Source organism: Martes martes (assembly GCF_963455335.1).
Source record: "Martes martes genome assembly, chromosome: 6".
NCBI lineage: Eukaryota > Metazoa > Chordata > Mammalia > Carnivora > Mustelidae > Martes > Martes martes.
Window position 1 is genome coordinate 52566727 of NC_137893.1, and position 19898 is coordinate 52586624.

General features: G+C 37.1%; 1 protein-coding gene across 1 annotated transcript in view; it reads left to right on the forward strand.

Moving 5' to 3' along the window:
- Positions 1–12273: 12273 nt before the first annotated feature.
- The window catches only part of FILIP1 (filamin A interacting protein 1), a 184019-nt gene continuing 176394 nt past the window's right edge, over positions 12274–19898 (forward strand). The window contains exon 1 of the mRNA XM_080805302.1: positions 12274–12752. The gene's annotated coding sequence lies outside the window, so the exon portion shown is untranslated. The remainder of the gene's footprint in view (positions 12753–19898) is intronic.

The window sequence follows — 19898 nt, forward strand, 5'->3', positions numbered from 1 at the left end:
GTGGAGAAATCTTCATTTCTTTTCTAGAGGGATCAAAACATTACTTAAAAAGTCAGTTTCAAATACAGAATGGAGCTAAATTTTAAATAGTCTTGAGGAAAGTTTAATTCCCCCTCCTTTCACCAGCTGAAAGAGGCTTGTGAGAAAGCTCAGGGCACTTTCAGTCAAGTCAAAGAAATGACATTACTCTTCTCATGTCTGAGTTGCAACATGCAGGTAACTTTGTGGCTCCACTAAAGGTACTTTTGTAAAAGCAGTCTAGGGCACTCATTAAACAAGGGGCCAGTGGAGTTAGCCCGCTAACTAATGTTATGATATGTTATGTTAATGTTATGTCAGTTCTGCCAGTTAGAAGCTGTATGATCTTATACTAATTACCTAACTTCCCTGAGTTTTTATTCTTCGGTGTATAAAGTGGAAATGACAATTATACTTAACTCTAGGCAGTATTAAATGAGATGTATGCACTGGGTATATACCGTCAATGAATGTTACCTAATGTTATTGTTACTCTAAGAGTTACAGCTGTCTAATAAATTATATACCTTACAAGTATATTTGTTTACATCAATCTTACCTTTACTAATAGAATTTAGGCTCTTTAAATGCACCAAAATTTCTTTTATTTGTACCCCTCACAGCACAAGTTCTCCATGCACTAGAGATTATCAGTAAATATCTGTGCGGGAGGCTGTTTCCATTGAAACAGCCGTTGACCATAGAGGGCTCAAATTCTGCATAATATAGTACAAGTTATTTTGATTCTCTCTCTCACCTTTAATATCTAATCTATCGGCAAACATTGGGTTTTCTGATTCCAAGCACATTTAAATCCATTTGCTTCTCTCCATTTCCATTGCTAGCACTCCGTTTCAAACCGCTGTGTTCTTTCACCTAGATTCCTGCAATAGTCTCATTTGTAGCCTCTTTTTCATTCTTGATTCTCTCCAATCTTTGTTTTGTTTTGTTTTATAACAAATGGAGTTTATATAAATCAGATCACATCATTCCCTTGCTTAAAATACTTTAAGATCTCAGAATAAAATCCAACTTTTTTAAAAACCATAACCTATGAAGTCCCAAAGTAGGAGCTATAATTGAAACTCCCATAGATGCCAAATCAACAACATAAATGAATGAAAAAGGCTGGGTGGGGACAGTGGCAAATAGGAGGTCACAGGCCTTGTCTCAGGGGGTAGATCCAGCTGAAGGTGGCCATGTAAGAATGCAAGCCCGCTGCTGACAGATCTTTTGAATTTTTTGAAGATCCAGAAGTTATTATGTGATATCTCCTTATTTTCAACTTTGCCAACTAGTATAAGAAAACACACATGGGGGGCGCCTGGGTGGCTCAGTGGGTTAAAGCCGCTGCCTTCGGCTCAGGTCATGATCCCAGCGTCCTGGGATCGAGCCCCACATCGGGCTCTCTGTTCAGCGGGTAGCCTGCTTCCTCCTCTCTCTCTGCCTGCCTCTCTGCCTACTTGTGGTCTCTGTCTGTCAAATAAATAAATAAAATCTTTAAAAAAAAAAAAAAAAAAAAAAAAAAAAAAAAAAAAAAAGAAAACACACATGGTATATATGGGGTCCAGGCCTAAGACCTCCGCTCTGTGTGACTGGGCTTCTTTGCAGCTTTCCAAACTTCTCTCTACCATTATCTTCTCTGTTTCCTGAAGGTTCTGTACTCTGCTCCACATAAGGGCCTTTGGACGTGCCATTCCCTCTACTGGATTACTCTTCCTCTCTACAGGTTGCATCCACTTCTTATCCTTCAGGTCTCAGTTTAGAATGACATCTTCTCAAACAGGCCTTCTCTTACAAGAGTCCTCACTTAGCTCTGGTTACTTAGAAGGCAGAACCCAAAACAAAGATTATATACTAAGCTTTATTTGCTAGGTAGAATCCTAGGGCTTTATGAAGAGACACAGCTGGGTGGATTTTGTGGATTAACTGTTAGCTATTCTGTGGGGATTACCAATCTGGGTTATTTTAACATCCTGGATTGGGGATTCTTAGACAACAAGAGTAATGTACCTTTGCTCATCAAGCCTACTAAAACCTGGTTTGTGGTAATGCATTCTTAGCATAGGTTTTCTTTTCCCTTATCTAGAGCCAGGCCAAGATGGATAAGTTTCCTTCTTATTTCCTATGCTTGTAATTTTTTTTTTTTTTTAAACTCCAAGAGTCCTAGCTTTATTCAGGAGACTCAGTCCCAGATCCTAATCTCTGGGACCTGAGGCTTCATGCCCTATTCCTACCTTATCACTAAAATCCAGTGGTTTCTGAGACTAATTGCCCTCCTGCTCCTCAGGCCCCGGGGACCTCACTGTCAATTTTCACTCACTGTTCTGGTTTTAATTCCCTCTTTGCTTTTGGCCCTTAGAAGTTTTCCATAGCTTCTTTCATGCTCAGCTAGATTTCAAAAAACATGCTTGTGAGATTCGAGTGAGAATTTCCGGTGTTTTGTAGTGGGGAGGCTTTTTGGATTTTTGGACTAGATGGTCCAGTATTTTTGAAAACAGAAATCACACACTGATATGATGTATTTGTTGGTTTGATTTTTTTTCCCCTCCCCCAAATGACAGTTCTTTTTTTTTTTTAATTTTTAAAAAGATTTTATTTATTCATTTGAGAAAGAGAGACAGAGAGATCACAAGCAGGGGGAGAGGCAGAAGGAGAGTGAGAAGCAGACTCCCCCCTGAGCTGGGAGCCCAACATGGGGCTGGATCCCAGGACCTGGAGATCATGACCTGAGAAAAAGGCAGATGCCCAACCATCTGACAGTTTCACAAGGCAAAATCTTACCTGTTTGTGCCACACAGTGTCTGGTACATAGTTGGTACTCGTGACATGTTTGAAGGAATGAATTCTGATAATGTTAGTGTGGAACTGGAGGTGTGACTCTGCTCTAAATTCCAGAGAAGAGTGGCTCTGTTTTACTCAGCTTTGTCTTCCCAGGGAACTTAATTCAGGCTTAAGAACAGAGAGAATGTTTTCTATAAGTATTTGGTGGTTAATTTATCTTTATTGATGTAAAAAAGAATTACAAGAATAAATAGCATCTTTAAATTAAATTACTTTAGGAATGTTAAGATGGATATTTACGGTATTGTTTTTCAAAGTTTTCCCCTCATCCCTGAAGCTACAAGTCATTTTTTCTCTGTATATTTCTTTTAGCTCCTCTTGCTTTGTCCATTTTGCTGTGTATCTGCCTTATCTTCATTGCCAGACTCTGAGCTCTAGAGGGAGGTTCTTGTCTGTGTCACTGTTTTTTAATCCTCTAGTGCATGCAAGGTTTTCAACCTTGGCACCATTGACACTGTGGCCAGATAATTCTTTGTTTGGGACACCTGTTCTGTGCATTGTAGGATATTTAGCCTCATTCTGGGCCTCTATCCACTGGATGCCAGGAGAATCCTTAGTTGTGACAATCAAAAGTGTCTCCAGGCTGTCCCCTGGGGGACAAAAGTGGTCTCAATTGAGGACCATTGCTTCAGAGTTCTTTGCACAGAGCAAGTGCTACCCATTTGTTTATTACATAAATTCTATAGCAAATTTTGATTAATCCCACAAAAACAAACATGACTTAAACCTTCTTGAGGAAACTCAAGAAGGACCAGACCTCTTGTTTGTGGCTCTGACCCAGCACTAGGATGAATTATGCTCCTGTCAGCACTTACTGTCCAAGCCCTCCTTAAAGCCTGTCCTCCCATTCTCATCTATTTACTTACAATCTCAAAACATTTGGAGGTTTATAGTTTTGGTGTGTAGCCTATGTCCATTACTTCTATAATGCATATTCATTTTCTGATAAATGGTGTTGGTCAAATGGACATTCAAATGTACCTGCCTTACAGTTGGTAGACTTTCTCAACACACACAGACCTAGAAGATTAGAATACTATATGTTGGCATAAATGAGCAAAACTTGGAACTGTAACTTTTTTCCCCTTTAGCCAGGCTACAATTAACTCAATTAGCATTTAAAAAAAAACCACTCCTGCTTTCCTCTTTTTGCATGTTTTACAGTGTTTTTAACGGTTTAGAATTATGTATAAAAATCTAAACAATAAATTATGTCTTGTAAAAATGATGTATAGATTAGAAACAAAGCTTATAACAAGTAAGACATTTTGGTAACACAAATAATTTTAAGCAATAAAAATAATTTTAGATAATGAAAATTGATGCCGTGGACCCCCAGAACGCCCTTGCCTTCTCTTTTTTCTCAACTTCATTCCCACTCCTGTGGTGTCGCCTCCCTGTCATCTTACATACTGTGATGGTGGAGGGTCCAGAACAGTGGTGGGGTGTGTAAATGAAATTCCATTTCTCTACTTGACAATTGAAGAAACAGGCACAGAGAGATGAAGTCATTTTTTAAAAACTGTCTCTCTAATTGAGGTCAGAGCAAAGTCTCCTTTTTCCCAGGGCTCTTTCTACTCTAAGACATAGTCAGTTAGTGATGTCATATTCCAGATATTGCTGGGGAAGTGCAAAAAGTGTTTCTCTCTCCCCTATCGCTTAAAGTCAACAGCAACACAATGGCTGGAAACTTTCCTCAGGTAAGCCCTAACGATGAAGATCTTTCCTCCTGGCACCATGCAGAATTTCCAGGCAGAACCAAACACAGTCTAAGGCTCAGAGGGAAAATGTCACAGGAGAAAGTTACAGAAGCAAATGCAATGATGTAATGTTATGAAGAATTAAGACAGTTGTAAGGATGAAAAAGTAGAAAAAGCATGGAAAGCAAAGCAATGCTAGTTCATTTTGATGAATCATGAAAAGAGGACCATTTTTTTTCTTGTAAGCAAATATTAAGAGGAATTCAATAAGTGAAAATGAATGCCAGACTCACACCAGACAAAATTCAATGGTGTCCTTTTGCTTAATTATTACATTATTTGGGGTAAATTCACTGAAATCCCGAATAATCACAAGAAAGGAAAGTCATGCCAAACACAAGTTCTTACGTTTCTACCTCAGCAAAATATTTTTCTAAAATATTTTATTTATTTATTTGACAGAGAGAGAGAGAGAGAGATCCCAAGTAGGCAGGCAGAGAGAGAGAGTGGGAAACAGGCTCCCCACTGAGCAAAAAGCCTGATGTGGGGCTCGATTCCAGGACCCTGAGATCATGACCTGAGCCAAAGGCAGAAGCTTATCCCACTGAGCCACCCAGTTGCCCCTCTACCTTAGCAAAATATTGAACAACGACCCTGTGAAAAATGATTTTAAATAATATTATTTTCCTACTATCAAAACAGAATGTCAATTAAAAAAATTGAGAAAAAATACAGAAAGGTAACCATTGTAAACATTATGGCTTATATATTTCATATATAAATATACATTTATATGTATATACAAATGTGTGTATGTATTTCTATAGAAATATATATGCATAGCACATGAGGAAATATCTATATTTATATAACTATTTATATCTATCACCCAATGAAATAATACCAATTCATTAATTTATTTTATTACCTGCTGTTTTCACTTTACTTTCAGCGAATTTCTTTCCAGTTCATTAAATAATTTAATATTCTTCTGTAATGTTATTTTTAATGGCTAAAGACTAAACAAGAAAATTGTAATTGTCTTAAAGAGGTCAATTTGTTTTTAAAAAATTACTGCTTTGCAATTTTCATTCACTTTTTTCCTATCTAACTCTACCTAATGATTCTAATTTCTACTTTCATTTTTATACTTGTTTAACACCAGGCTTTTTAAAGAACTTCCTTAGTCATTTCATCATATGGTTAACCTACCTCAGAGTCCTGAAAGTAAGTAACCAAAAAGAAAGCTTCAACACAAAACATTTTTAGATATTTCATCATTTCAAAAACACTTTCCTGTCCCAGACTATAATGTTCCAGCTCTCCCAGGAGGTGAATGATTACCCATTTTCAGATGAAAGAGGAAAGAATACAAACATTAAGTACACAAGATGTAAAATGGATGTAAAATGGATACTAAATTCAAGTATTTCTGAGCACTTCTTGCCCTGAACTTTTCACCCTGAGGGTTGAACCCTTGTATGACATTTCCTGTTACTAACCACTTGTTAGTTGTTGGCCCACAGCTTTTGCTGCTTAGACATCTTTGTTTCTTGATATTTTTCCCTTTCATTATCAGATAGGCAGAACAATATGTTAATGAGTTTTGTTGATAAAAGCAAGAATGAAACCTGTTTCCCCAGTGAGTTTAGGACTAATTTGCTTCAGTGGTCCTTTCTAGTTTCCTTACCTTTTTTCTTATTCAACTTTTGATCTCAGTTGCTAACAGTATGTGTTAATATTACAAAGCCAATTGTCTTCTTGATTATCTCATGACATCAGTGGAATTCCATGTGATTTCCATGTAAAGACTTGATTGGATTCAAAGAGTTCAGTTTGTGTAGATACTTTCAGGTCACAGTTACATTAATATTCATAATTAAAATAATAACTAGCATAGTAAGCACTATTCTGAAGAAATAGTATAAAAGTAATTTGTATGAAAGTAGGGAGCATAGTATAATGATCACCCACTATTCAGCTTCAATAGCTGTCAGCTTTCGGCCAATCTTGTTTCATTATTCTCTTGTCCACGTCTCTTTCCTGACACTGGGTTGTCTTCAGAAAAATCCAAGACACTCTATTATTTCATCTGCAAATATTTCAGAAGGTAGGGACTCTTACCTTAAAATTATCCTCAATTTTTAAACTTTTTATAAAATTATAACAGACCAAAAAATACCTAAGTATATGTTAAAAAAATCACAAGTATACAGCTTGATTAATTTTTGCAAATTGAACATACTGGCATAACACAAGAAATAGAATATTACCAATGTCACAGAAACCTGTCTTGTGCCCATTTCCAGTTGTGTCCGCACCTCCTAAGGATAACTGCTATTCTGACTTCCAAAACCAAAAATTTATTTTGTTTGTTTTTGAACTTGGTGTACATGGAATTGTCAGTGTACTGTTTTGGGTCTGGCTTTCTCCATTAAACATTTTGTTTGAGAGATTTATCCATATTGTTACATTCAATTGTAGATTGCTCATTCTTAATTGCTGTATACAGCAAGCCATTGTCTGACTACACTACAATATACCCATTCAATTGTAGAAAGCACTCAGAGAGCATTTATAGTGTTTGGTTATTATAAGTAGTCTTAAACTATTTTATTAATCTAACAGAAAAGGTAAAGTAGTCTTGGGTGAAATAAAGTAATTTGCTAAGTTCCCACAGGTAATGAGTAATGGGAATCTGAATTCAAACTAGCTTTGCCTGACCCCAGAATCGGAGGTCTCAACCAGTGTGCTTCCAAAGCATCTTGTTTTTCAGTTAATTGTAATTATCTATATAGTGTATACATACAAACCCATAAGCTCCATGGGGAAAAGTGCATTATTTTTCATGATTCTATGCCCAATCACTGGTTTCCCAATTCTGTGTCTGTTTCTTGGAGAGTAAATGTCCCATCCCCTCATAGAAAATTGTTGAGTCATCCATTACAACTAAGAATTAGAGCATTGAACCAGAGTGGAGGATAACTCTGGAGTAGGAAAGGAAGAAGGAAATACACTCAAGAGAATGTTAGTTGACTCTATTGCAAAGTAGGATGCTTGTGATCTTGATAGAATATGATCCTATAATAACTTTCAGAGTTAAGTTCTGTTCACCCAGTTTCAAGCAGGGCAGGGAATTGGGGATTTTAATGTCTAATACAAGCATGTAAATGCTTACTTTGCTCAAGTAAATGGAAATATCATTATCTTAAAACTTTCTAAAAACCTATCCTTGGCTCTCTTTTCTCTGAAGCTGTTGGGAAATAAATAACTTAATTGAATATTTTATGAACAAATATATAAGTGATATAATGTGTGTTTTATTAAGTGAACAGGCCAAAGTACTTATTTCATTATGAATGTGTATAGATATTACAAAGTATTAGCACTATTTCTTTTAAAGTTTTGTAAGATCTAAATAGAGGTATATGTAGATTAATAAAAAATTCAAGTGTTTTAAATTGTAAAACCTGACTATAGCAAGTGTAACACATCATTCTGATACCAAAACACTAGTTAATGTATAATGATTTCTCCTGCCACCCCCTGCCCCCCCATATTGTCTGATGTTTTTTCTTGTTGTTGGCTACATCTTTGAGAAGTTTTGGTTGTGAATGCATAGCTCATAAACATTTAAAAATTGCTTATCAAATCATAGGCCAAAATTATATTTTTAGAATGTAATTTTAGAATTTCATTAGGCACTGAACTCATTCATCATAGAACATCATGCATTGTTTGTTTTAGAGAGAATACTGAACAGCTCATATCCTTTGCTTAAAAATAGACACTTTTTTTTCCCCTCAAAGCAATTATCTTCTTTCCAGTCCAATTTTCTCTTCTCTGGTATTCAACAGGACTTCAGTTCCAATGAGCTTTTATTTTACTATGCTGATCATGTAGTTATGTTATTTTTTTTCTATTTGCTTGAGAGCTATAGAATTTTAAATGTGTTTTTTTGGTCAGAAGCATATTTATTCAGGTATAGCAGAGTCTATATTTTTTGACTCTCAGTGATTGCCAAGAACAGGATACTGAGACTATTAAGTATAAGGAGGCAGTTATGTGGTTAGAAACACAAATTTTTGGAACCAGACTCTCTTGTTCAAATTCTGATTCTGCTACTTATTAGCATGTAACCTGATCAAGTTACTTAAGATCTCAGTTTTCTTGCCTGTAAAATGGGGGATAATAATAATACCTGTCTCATTGGGTTATTGTGAGAATATGTATTATCATTGGGTTATTGTGAGAATATGTATTAAGCCCTTAGAAATGTGGCTTAATAGTAAGTGTAACACATAGTAAGTGTTACATAAGTATTTTTATTATTATCCTAAAATCTATTAACTTTCCTTTGCAATTTAAAAAAATTCAAAATAACTGATTTGCAATCTATGAATTTCTTTCTATAACTCTTAATAAACAAGTAATAATGACATAACTCTCTCCAGAGAGCCTAGAAACATTTTCTGTAGGTTTTGGATAACATGCTCTAAAAGTTTTTTCCGTCTTTATATTGTTCATTTGCTCATTCAATCATTCCTATTTATTAAACACTTGCTGTGGTGCTTGATTACTCAGTAAGGAACAAACAGAAAACATTTTCTATTACCCAGGAGCTTATATTCAAGTCTCAGATCCAGGCAATAAACAATAACAGAGATGTTTGTTGTTTGGAAACTCCTCTCGTGACCCCTCACTCCTGGACTTCATTTTGAAGCAAATGACAAACCGATTAATTTTTTACTTAAAAAAAATCCCTGTGCTTCTTTAAATGAACGACATGGCAAAATTTGTGTTTTAGAAATGGATGTAGAGATAATGTGCCAACACTTTTACTTAATTCATTTGCTTTTTCCTCATTGATATTATTAACCTATATTCTTTTTTTTTTATTTTAATAAACATATAATGTATTTTTATCCCCAGGGGTACAGGTCTGTGAATCGCCAGGTTTACACATTTCACAGCACTCATCATAGCACATACCCTCCCCAATATCCATTTCCCCACCACCCTCATTAACCTATATTCTTATTAAAAAGTTTCATCATGACTCATTCTTGAAGTTGGGAAATTCAGCTTTAGTTTTAAGTTTATCAGATGTTCTCAGAATGCTCACACTTAAGACTTTGGGAAAAGGATCCAGCTGAACAGTAATATATTAACAATATGTGTTGAAAAATCAGTGCCTTGTTGACTGTATACAAAACACAAATTTCTAATAGCTCTTAATGGCACTACTTCCTCTGTGGATTATGTAGGAAATTCTTTTGTCTGAATAATCATTCCCGGGGGGAAAGCTTTCAAAATAAATTCACTTTATAAAGAGGGATAGAGAATGCATATGTATGTGTGTGTGTGTGTGTGTGTGTGTGTGTGTGTATGTGTGTGTGAGAGAGAGACAGAGAGAGAGAGAGAGACTAATTATTGTGGGATACTGAGTTAGGCTAGCACATATGCTAAGTATAATTAAAGAACATAATTTGAAGGTAGCAACAGTATCTAATTATATAAAATACTCTGTGTGCTGTTGCTTGTCATCACATTGTTTAAAATAAATTAATAGTAACAATGGACCGCTAATCCAAGTGTTAGAGAAAACAATGGTGGGAGGACTAGGTTTTCATTAAAGAAAAAAAAAACAAAACACTGAGAACTCTAATTGTCTGGATAGTTAGAGGAGAAATAACTATCCTGCTCCTGAGGGAATTATCTAGGTCCATAAAGACAAAGTGGGTTATTTCCCCTTAGTTATCTTGACTTGCTTCTCTGTTTCATTTTGGATTGGAGACATCTATAAAGTGAACTTTCAGTAGGAGTGAAAAGATACCTTCCTGGAGTTACTGAAATGGTTCTCAACCTGGTGCTATTACATGCGGGGTATGTTGTGTGGGGCATGTGCATTTTCCAAACAATAATTTCTCCATACCCAGCTCTTCATAATATTTAAAATGTTCTCCTGGTGATTCTAAACAATGGCCTATCCCAGTCACATACTTCCACTTCCTATCAGAACCCACTTTTTAGGGACTGTGAATAGATCGTTTCTAAAAGATCCATTAGTGTTCTAGATGAGTCCATTAATTTCACATAAGGACACTTTTATCTTAATAGAAGTCTTTTTTAAAAATCAAGGTTGGCCCAGACCCAGGAAGACTAAGAATGTGAACAAATGTAATTTTATATGTGGATAGTAGTAAATAAATTACAGGGATAAATTACAGGGATGAATGCTGTTAGTGGGGTGATGATGGGATGGGAAGAACTGAGATGTTTTCTAATGGGTTGAGGTATGTGTGTTGCGGGGGAGTGTCAGCTAATCTTGAAGGTGAGGGTCATTTCTTTAAAAAGGACACACACACACCTCTTGTGAAAAGTGGTAGCCCTTCCCAGAGAGACATTAGGGTTATTTAGTACGTAAGCTACTTCTCACAAATATGCAATGCTTTTTTTTTGGTTGTTTTGCTTCAGTTTCAAGATTTTATTTTTATTTATTTGTCAGAGAGAGAGAGTACAAGCAGGGGGAGTGGCAGGCATAGCAGGCAGAGGGAGAAGCAGGCTCTTGGCTGACAAGGAGCCTGATGCGGGACTTGATCCCAGGACCCTGGGATCATGACCTGAACCGAAGGCATATGCTTAACTGACTGAGCCCCCCAGGCGTACCCAAATATCTTAAATAATCTTAAAAGATTAAATCTATGCCTTTACGTGTCTGCTTGGTCTAACTTCAGTTTGCATGTCAAAAAAAGTATATCCTTAGGCTGATAGATTGATCTTGGGTAGGGGGGTCAACATTTATAATGGTGTTGGTGACATTTTTATCAGGGCAATATTCTAGCGTATTAACTAATAATGGTGTGTGTGTGTGTTTGTGTGTGTGTGTGTGTGTGTCCCTTTCTACTTTATCTACTTTACCTAAAGGGATCTCTCTTTGTTCCTCTTACTCTTAATTTCACATATATAATAAGATAGTCCCTAAAACTAGTTGAAAACACCTTTCCCCCATAAATCTTGATCTTGGCAGATTCATCCTATTTTCTGATATAAAATAAAGCCGATAAAATATCTTGAGACAGTCTTCATGTGAGAGTTCAGGGCAGAAGTGACCCTTCTCCAGTTTCGGAGCCTGGAGGGTTAATAATGAGGTGAGGCTGTCGACAACAAGAGTTGTTTCAAGTCCTAGTTTTCCTGGAGTGCTCTCTACTTCTTACTTTGAATGAATGACCTGAGTGAGAATGCTAAGATTTTCCTCCTTAACCTTCCTCCATTCAAAAACATATTATTACAGACATTCCTTTATGTTAACCTTATTTTAATAACATTCAGGTATACAAGCTGATCAAGTCTGATAGAACAAGGTAAGTCATGTGGCTATGAAAGTAACACACCGATGTAAAAAACCGTCTGGAATGATCTCTCTCTGTGAATTTTCCCAACAACTATGGCACATTTTTAAAAGGCTGTTTTAAATTTAAGAACATTTATCTGAGAATGCCTGCTTGAGAAAAATATTGCATCGGTAAATTGCTGTGCTCGGGACAACTGCTATTTCTTCTTCAGATTTAAAGCCCCAAATCACAATCTGTATTTAAGAGCTTTGAGTAATAATTACCTCTGTGTCCTTAAAAGGATCTGCCGGTTTCCCTGCAATCTTTTACAGGGTGAGCAGAGCTATATCCACTGATAACCCAGCTGCCGAGGAACTGAGTAAAGCCGGCTCCAAACTTCTCAGCTGTTGACAGGCTTGACTTGCTGAGAACACTGGTTAAATATAGCACGCGCGAGCTCAGCTCCTCAACAAAGTCATTGCTCCGACAGTGTTGTGAAGGGAGCAGAAGACGAGAAACCTAATCTCAGAACCCAACAACACCTAGCAACAGTTGAAAAAACTTTTAAACAAAAGTCTGGGTGGGAGATAGACAACAGCCTCTAATTTCTGCTGATCCGGATTTCAGGGAGAAGAAGCTGCTTTTCCCTTCCCTCTACTCAGTTTCCTGCATGACTTCAGCTGTTGGCTAGTCCTAGGAAAGAAAGTGGGAAAAGCTTTTTCCTCTGTATTCTTTTGGGCTGGATAGTTTTCCAAGACTCCAGTCTCTTTGGGGCTGTGGGACAAGCCACTGGGTTCTTCAAAGGATAAACTACCTCCATAAAGGACATACCCTTGGTTAAACAAGCTGCTGTCAGGTAAGACCAAAATAAATAGCTATTTACTCTCTTTAGAAATTTCTGCTTCTGCAAGAGGAGTGTTTTCTCAGAGTCTGTGTTGTCGGATTCCTTTGATTCTTACTGTTTCCACTATGTGATAACACATTTAAGGAATTATCATAATCATCGCGGATTATTTTGAAGGAATCAGTAACATCATCTCTTTCAGAATCACACCAATTCCTTTTTAAGCACAAAGGTTGTTATGATGTTTTAATAGCCATCAAAATATTTCTGCCAGGTTATTGTTCTCAGGCAGGTAACAGCACTGTGGCAAAGGACAACTTCAGAGCTCCTGTCACAATTAAGGTGGCTAAACAATGGAAGAAAGATTTTTCCTAGGAGCAAAATAACGTTCATTTACTGAAACTAGCTGAGCAGCTTGTGTGGTAAATGAGAGGAAAGTCCTGCATGGTGTGTGTGTTGCTGTGCTTAAGACTTGCTGCTATCTGCTTCTCCCTTTGCTGGATTCTCTGATTACACTGGTACACCTTGTGCTGGATCTGACCTGGTTACATTATAGTCACCCCCAGTGCTTCTGACTGGGCACAAAATACGACTGCTATTAAATCACTACTTTTGCAGTTGTTGAATAGAAACTACCCAGGAGAGTGCTATTTTGTGATCTAGAAAAAAATAAACTGAGTAATTGCTTCTGTATAGATAAAACCGATTCTGATTTTCAAAACTGAAATAGAATCTTTTAGAAAAAAAAACTTCTTTCTGAAGTTGCATATGTGTGTATAGGAGCGTGTTTACGATAGTGTGAAGGAAATCCTCCTTTTATCTGTTGGTATGTTATCTTCCCTTCCATGAGTTGCCATGCAATTTTATCAGAATTGCTTAGAGTGATTGATTTCACATTGATTCTTTTTTTTTTTAAAGATTTTATTTATTCATTTGTCAGAGAGAGGTGAGCACAGGCAGACAGAGAGGCAGGCAGAGGCAGAGGGAGAAGCAGGCTCCCCGCTGAGCAAGGAGCCCGATGTGGGACTCGATCCCAAGACTCTGAGATCATGACCTGAGCCGAAGGCAGCTGCTTAACCAACTGAGCCACCCAGGCGTCCCTTCACATTGATTCTGACAAAAGCTGTGGCTGAATTTTAGGATATGGTTACTGATACCTGGTGTCTGTATTTGGGCTAGATTTGCGTAAGTTTGTTCCTTTAAGTGAACATGATAATTTGAATGAATATTCTAATCTAAGGATGATATATGAGAAGATACAGATGCACATTTTAAAAGGAATTATTTGAGTCTATTTTGTCAACTTAAAGAAAGAATTTACCCAAGACCAGTTTTGAACAGGTGATTTGTTGACAATTAAGAATGTATCAACCCTTTCAGTAAATGTTTCTATTTTCAGAAAAATTAATTAAAGCTTATATATCGAATGTGCAGGAAATGGAAATAGTACATACATTTCAGTATGTACAGTGCTTCCTGATTCTGATTGCACGACTAGTTTATGAAGTAAATGAAGCTAATCATATATAATGAATGTATACAAGTATAGTGCAAAGTGCACTTTGGTAACCTTGGTATTAGAGAATGAAACTCCTGGTAGTTTCGCGGAGATGAAGTATCTTCGGCTTGAAAAAGTTTTGAAAAGTCAGAACTAAATGCTTTTCATTTTTGTTTTTATCTCAGAAAGGGTCACATTGTTGGCTTACAAACATATGTATAAAGCCAAAGTCTGCCATTAGTTCTCGGCATGTAATTTCTTTGGGAGTCAGTGGAACAGTGTATAGATAACTGAGTATAGCATTTGGCCCTGGGTGAAAGCCATGTTTCCTGATGAACCGATTTCTGAATAGCATTGTCTTCATGGCTGTAAATTCACCCCTGAAAATCAAAAATAGCTCAGGTTAGACCTTGTGCTTCCCTCTGATACATGTACAGCCAAACCCTCCATGATCCATGCGGATTCTGTTCTCTTGTTTGCTCAAGTTCACATGTCTGTGTTATTTTGCAATCTCTTTCCCCTTCACCATAAGGAGTGTTAGAGTCCACCACCATATTTCCCTCCACATTAAGGCCTCTTCCCTTCACCCTCTGTCTGGATTGTAACAATGCTGCTCCCCTACCACCTCTCATTGCCATCCAACTCATCTAGCCCATGACCATGGGGTTAATTTTTCTAAAACAGTGCTCTGCCAATTTCTCTTATTCTTCAGTTATCTTCTGGGGCTCCTGTTGGTGCCAAACACCTAGGCTGGGTATTTTGAAAACCTTCCATCATCTGGCACGTACTTAAATTTTCCAGTTTCGGCTCCCACTACTCAACAACAAGTGTCCTTCTGCTTCAGATGTTTCAGATTTGGGGCCATTCTCCAAACACATGCACAGTGCATATGTCAGTGCTACACCTCTGCCTGTTTCATTCCCCCTGGCTGGAATACCTTTCCTCCCCTTTCTTTTTTTTTTTTTTTAAAGATTTTTTTTTTTTTTTTTTTTTTTTTGTTTGACAGACAGAGATCACAAGTAGGCAGAGAGGCAGGCAGAGAGAGAGGAGGAAGCAGGCTCCCTGCTGAGCAGAGAGCCCGATGCGGGGCTCGATCCCAGGACCCTGGGATCATGACCTGAGCCGAAGGCAGAGGCTTTAACCCACTGAGCCACCCAGGCGCCCCGGGTTTGTGTCTTTAAATTCAGAACAATTTAATGAAGCAATTAGGTGCAAAACACTGTCCTAAGCACCACTTGGTTTTAGAGCTTTTTATCCCCATGTACATTGTGGATGTTCTGTTAACCCTTTAGGCTCTACATTTCTGATGATGAGTACAAGAGAAAGTATAAATAGATATAAAATCAAGAAAAGCAACTGTTAAATGTAGTTAATAACTTTTTTTTTAAAGATTTTATTTATTTATTAGAGAGAGAGAGAGAGAGCACAGGAAGACAGAGTGGCAGGCAGAGGCAGAGGGCGAAGCAGGCTCCCTGCCGAGCAAGGAGCCCGATGCGGGACTTGATCCCAGGTCGCTGGGATCATGACCTGAGCCGAAGGCAGCCACTTAACCAACTGAGCCACCCAGGCGTCCCAGTTAATAACTTTTTATCTTAAAACTTTCTCAAGGCAAGTCTTCATAGTTTTATCATGTTTAGAGAAGTTACAAGTAATTCTAACTACGCTCATGTACCTGATTGTGGAGATGACGACCTTGAGAACAAACTAGAAAGAATTGTATTTAAAGACTGTAGGGTCACCTGAGTGGCTCAATTGGTTAAACGCTTTCCTTCAGCTCAGGTCATGATCTTGGAGTCCCAGGATCAAGTGCCCAGTCGGGCTCCCCACTTGGCAGGGAGTCTGCTTCTTCCTCTGACCCTCCCCTCTCTGGTGCTTTCATTCTCTCTCTCTCTCTCAAACAAATAAATAAAATCTTAAAAAAAAATAAAAAGACTGTATATACGCTATGTACCTGCTTGTCCTGTGTATGCATCTACCCACCTAAATACCATAAATCATATCACTTTTATCATCTTCTGGTACCAGATTAAATTTATAGTTACCTTTCATACTATTCATTTAAATCATGGCTCATTCTATCTGTGGGTCATCATGGATTACAATCTGTCCCGGAACATTAAAATATTTAAATATTGTGTTATGATCCTTTTTTCTTTTTTTCCCTAGATATTTAAAAATAGAGACATTTCTCAGATTTATTTTTAATCACCCATGAAAACTGTAGCCTTACTGTGTGAGATAAAACATGAATTACGATTTTGAAGCAATTTTTTGGGGTTTACTGAAAGAAAGGTATTTTCTTTATATTTTAAGATAGCCAAGGAGATTAAAATTACCCTTCTAAAAGTGTTTAGCAAGAATCATTATGGGAATTGCACAATGAAATTTGTGAAATAGCCAATATACTCATTTAGCAGTGGTTTTTCTATAGTTATATTTTTAATTTATTTTTTAGAAATGAAACTTGGTGGCAAAATGCACATTCTAAACTAATGCTGATTGTGTTTTTCTTTTTTGGAAAATGAACATTTTTTCATAAAACATACCCTAAGAAACAGGATTTTACAGAGCTTGCTTAATCCACATTTTTACTTATTTGTCTCATTTTATTTTTTCATACACATGGGTTTTAGGAAAGCAGCACCTTGGGAAGTGAGAGGGAAGCTTAGGTTGAGATCTATTTTAGCAGAAAGATTTACGAAAGAAGTATGATATCTAAAAGACTGCAACATAAATTTGTTTATACATTAATTATTTTTAACATATATAGCAATAGAAAGATAAGCTAATACAATAAATTTGTTTCCTTAAATGTGAGTTGAAAATACAAGGATATTGTTATGAAGGAGGCGGCAAGGAAGACCTGCAGCATAGGTAAGCCAGATGGCCTGGATTCAGATTTCTGCTCACTGTGACCCTGGGCAAATTACTCTCTGTGCCTCAGTTTCCTCATCTGTAAAATGAGAATAATAATACCGTCTTCCTCACAGAGTACTTTTGAAGATTAAATGAGTCAATAAAACTCAGTTGCCTGGTAGACTTTTCAGTAAATTTAAGATACTATTGCTTTATCATCACACACTAATTGCAATTTTCTGTTTATTTTGATCTTCGTTGCACACAAAATTCTTAGATACAGATAGTCTGTGAACTCAAGTTCACAGATCATAGGAAAAGCAGAAGAACACATTGTTTAAATGTGGAATCTTGTTTGGGACATACTTTGCTGCTGGGTACTGCAAGCACACATAGTTTGAACGCCAGCCAATCATTTAGCATGGAATTTATGTTTCAAACCCTCCCTTATCACTCAGCAGCCTGCTCTCTTATAGAATCATTACTAAAAAGGTTAAATAATCACCCACAGCATCAACTGTTTTATGGTTTCTATATTTGCACTTGGAGATAAAGTATGTTTATATGTAGTGCTTGGGTGTCTCTTTTACAGCCTACAACGCTGAGTAATGTATGGCAATGGAGACTTCCTCCTCTATAGAAAATAGACGATTAAATTCATCATTCTTTATTTCTTCCCTTAGATGTTTTGTTTTGTTTTACCAACCTAGTAACAGATAAAAATGAAAAGACCAAAAAAGGTCATCTCACACTAGCTTTAACCTTACCCGATGGAAGTGAATTCTTGCTATTCACCGTCCTTAATCCTCTTCATTCTTCTTAAACATGACAAGAAAGTATATTCCAAGCAAACAAAAAACCCCTGTTATATCATAAAGATGTGTGTGTATATTATGGGGTACTTACTCTTCTGTATATTTAATTTAACAAAAATATTTGAAACAGTCTTATAAACAGGGAAGTTTCTTAGTAGCTTTAGCACTAACAAACGTTATGCTGGGTCGTTATGGCTTCAACCTGACCATTTGCTTTATTTATCCCAATTGAAAGAATATGTTTCTCAGAGATAAGTAAGGCAAACTGGGTTTTAGAATTACCATTCTCTAATGAAAAACTTGCTATAGAAAGAAAGAAGGAAGAAAAGAAAAAAAAATAAGAACTTTTCCTGGCCTTATAGAATACATTATCAAAGCTTTGGGGCAAAAATATAGAAACCTCAGGAAAATATATTGGCTCGTGTTCTTATTTTTCCTTAAATGGTCATTCTTACTCTTTGGTTAATCAGACAAGGGAAAGGCTACAGGCAGAATTCCCCTTTCCCTGTGGCAATAGTTGAGGCAGTTTGATTTCAAAGGCAAGGCAGGAGTTATGGAAGAACTTAGAATCAGGAAAGTCGAACATGAATTGAGCAGCTCTAGCTGGCTGCTAACCAGCTGATTGCCGAACTTGAGAAACTCCCAGCAGAAATGAAGTAACAGGACGTTAACCAGCATCCTGGTCCCTGAGAGCTTTGCTTAAGCCGCAGCAGCACTGAAAAGTCAAAAGAAGGTTGGCGTGGTTTTTCCTTTTTGGGAAATGGTGTCAACGTGCATAATATTGGGTGATTTATGTGTTTCTGAGTTCTGTGAAAGACAGACTAAAAATTTTTAAAACAAATGCAGGAATTATCTCAAGTGATCTGACTTTGAGTCCTTAAGGTTCAGGGATTTTTCTCTTTTTACTTTCTTGCTTCAATTCTGTCACCTACCTCCTTTACCAAAACATAGATGACTGAACATGATTGTTGCTTCAGTGGTCAAAGACCTTACAGGTTCACCCTTGAAAATAGTCTTGCAGTTTTTTTTTTCTTTTCTTTTGCAACAATTGTGACTGCAATCTTCCCAAGTTACTTTGAAGAAATGAATTATCTGCTACGTATCTTTGTAAGGAAAAGGTGTAGGAAATCCATGAAATAAACTCATTAGAGCTGGCCAAATGCATTCTTTAAAAAAATGACTTGCTGAAGATTTAAAGCCGAAAGACAATTTGATTAAAAACAGTAGACTGTTGACATCACCAAGATAATCAAATTACTGCCAACTTGCCTTGTTTATCTAAAAGATCTTTGTAAAAATAAGGTCTTTATACACATACACACACACACACACACACACACACACACGAATCATAGGTGATATGGTAATAGAGATAAAAGGATTTTATTTTTTTTATATCTCTTTAATATACTTATGTCTTAAGTAACTCATTTTAGGGCCTGCTTCTTTGAGGTACCACAGCACAACAGGAAAGGAAGAGGCATTGCTGCATTCATAATGCTATTTCAGTGGTAGCCTAAGTCCATGAGGAAATGACGGCCTGTGCCTGTATTTGGAGCCTCATAGTTACTGTGACGACAACACACACTACTGGAAAACAAAGATGGTCTGCTTGCCAGGGTGAGCTGGGAAGAGTTTTGCCAGCTCAGATTTTTCCTAATTATTCTGTAAGTCTTGAAATGTGACACTGGAGATATTCAAGGCTCTTTGTGTTTCAATAACTGTTTAATAAGTGATACATGCTTGGGCAGCCCGGTATCTTGGTGAGGGAGGGGCCTCACACATAAGCTTAACTTTCACGTGTTGTCTTGATAGAGATCATCTTCTGGTTTGGACATCACCAAACCAACTGCTTTGATCACAGCCTGTTGTTTGTTTGGGTGCATAAGGAAGCCAGCTGCTTATACTGTCCTCAGGGGCTCCTCAATTTTGGGTCACTTATCTCCACTTTCTGTATGTTGTTCATTTTGGAGGTCATTGCCCAGCATA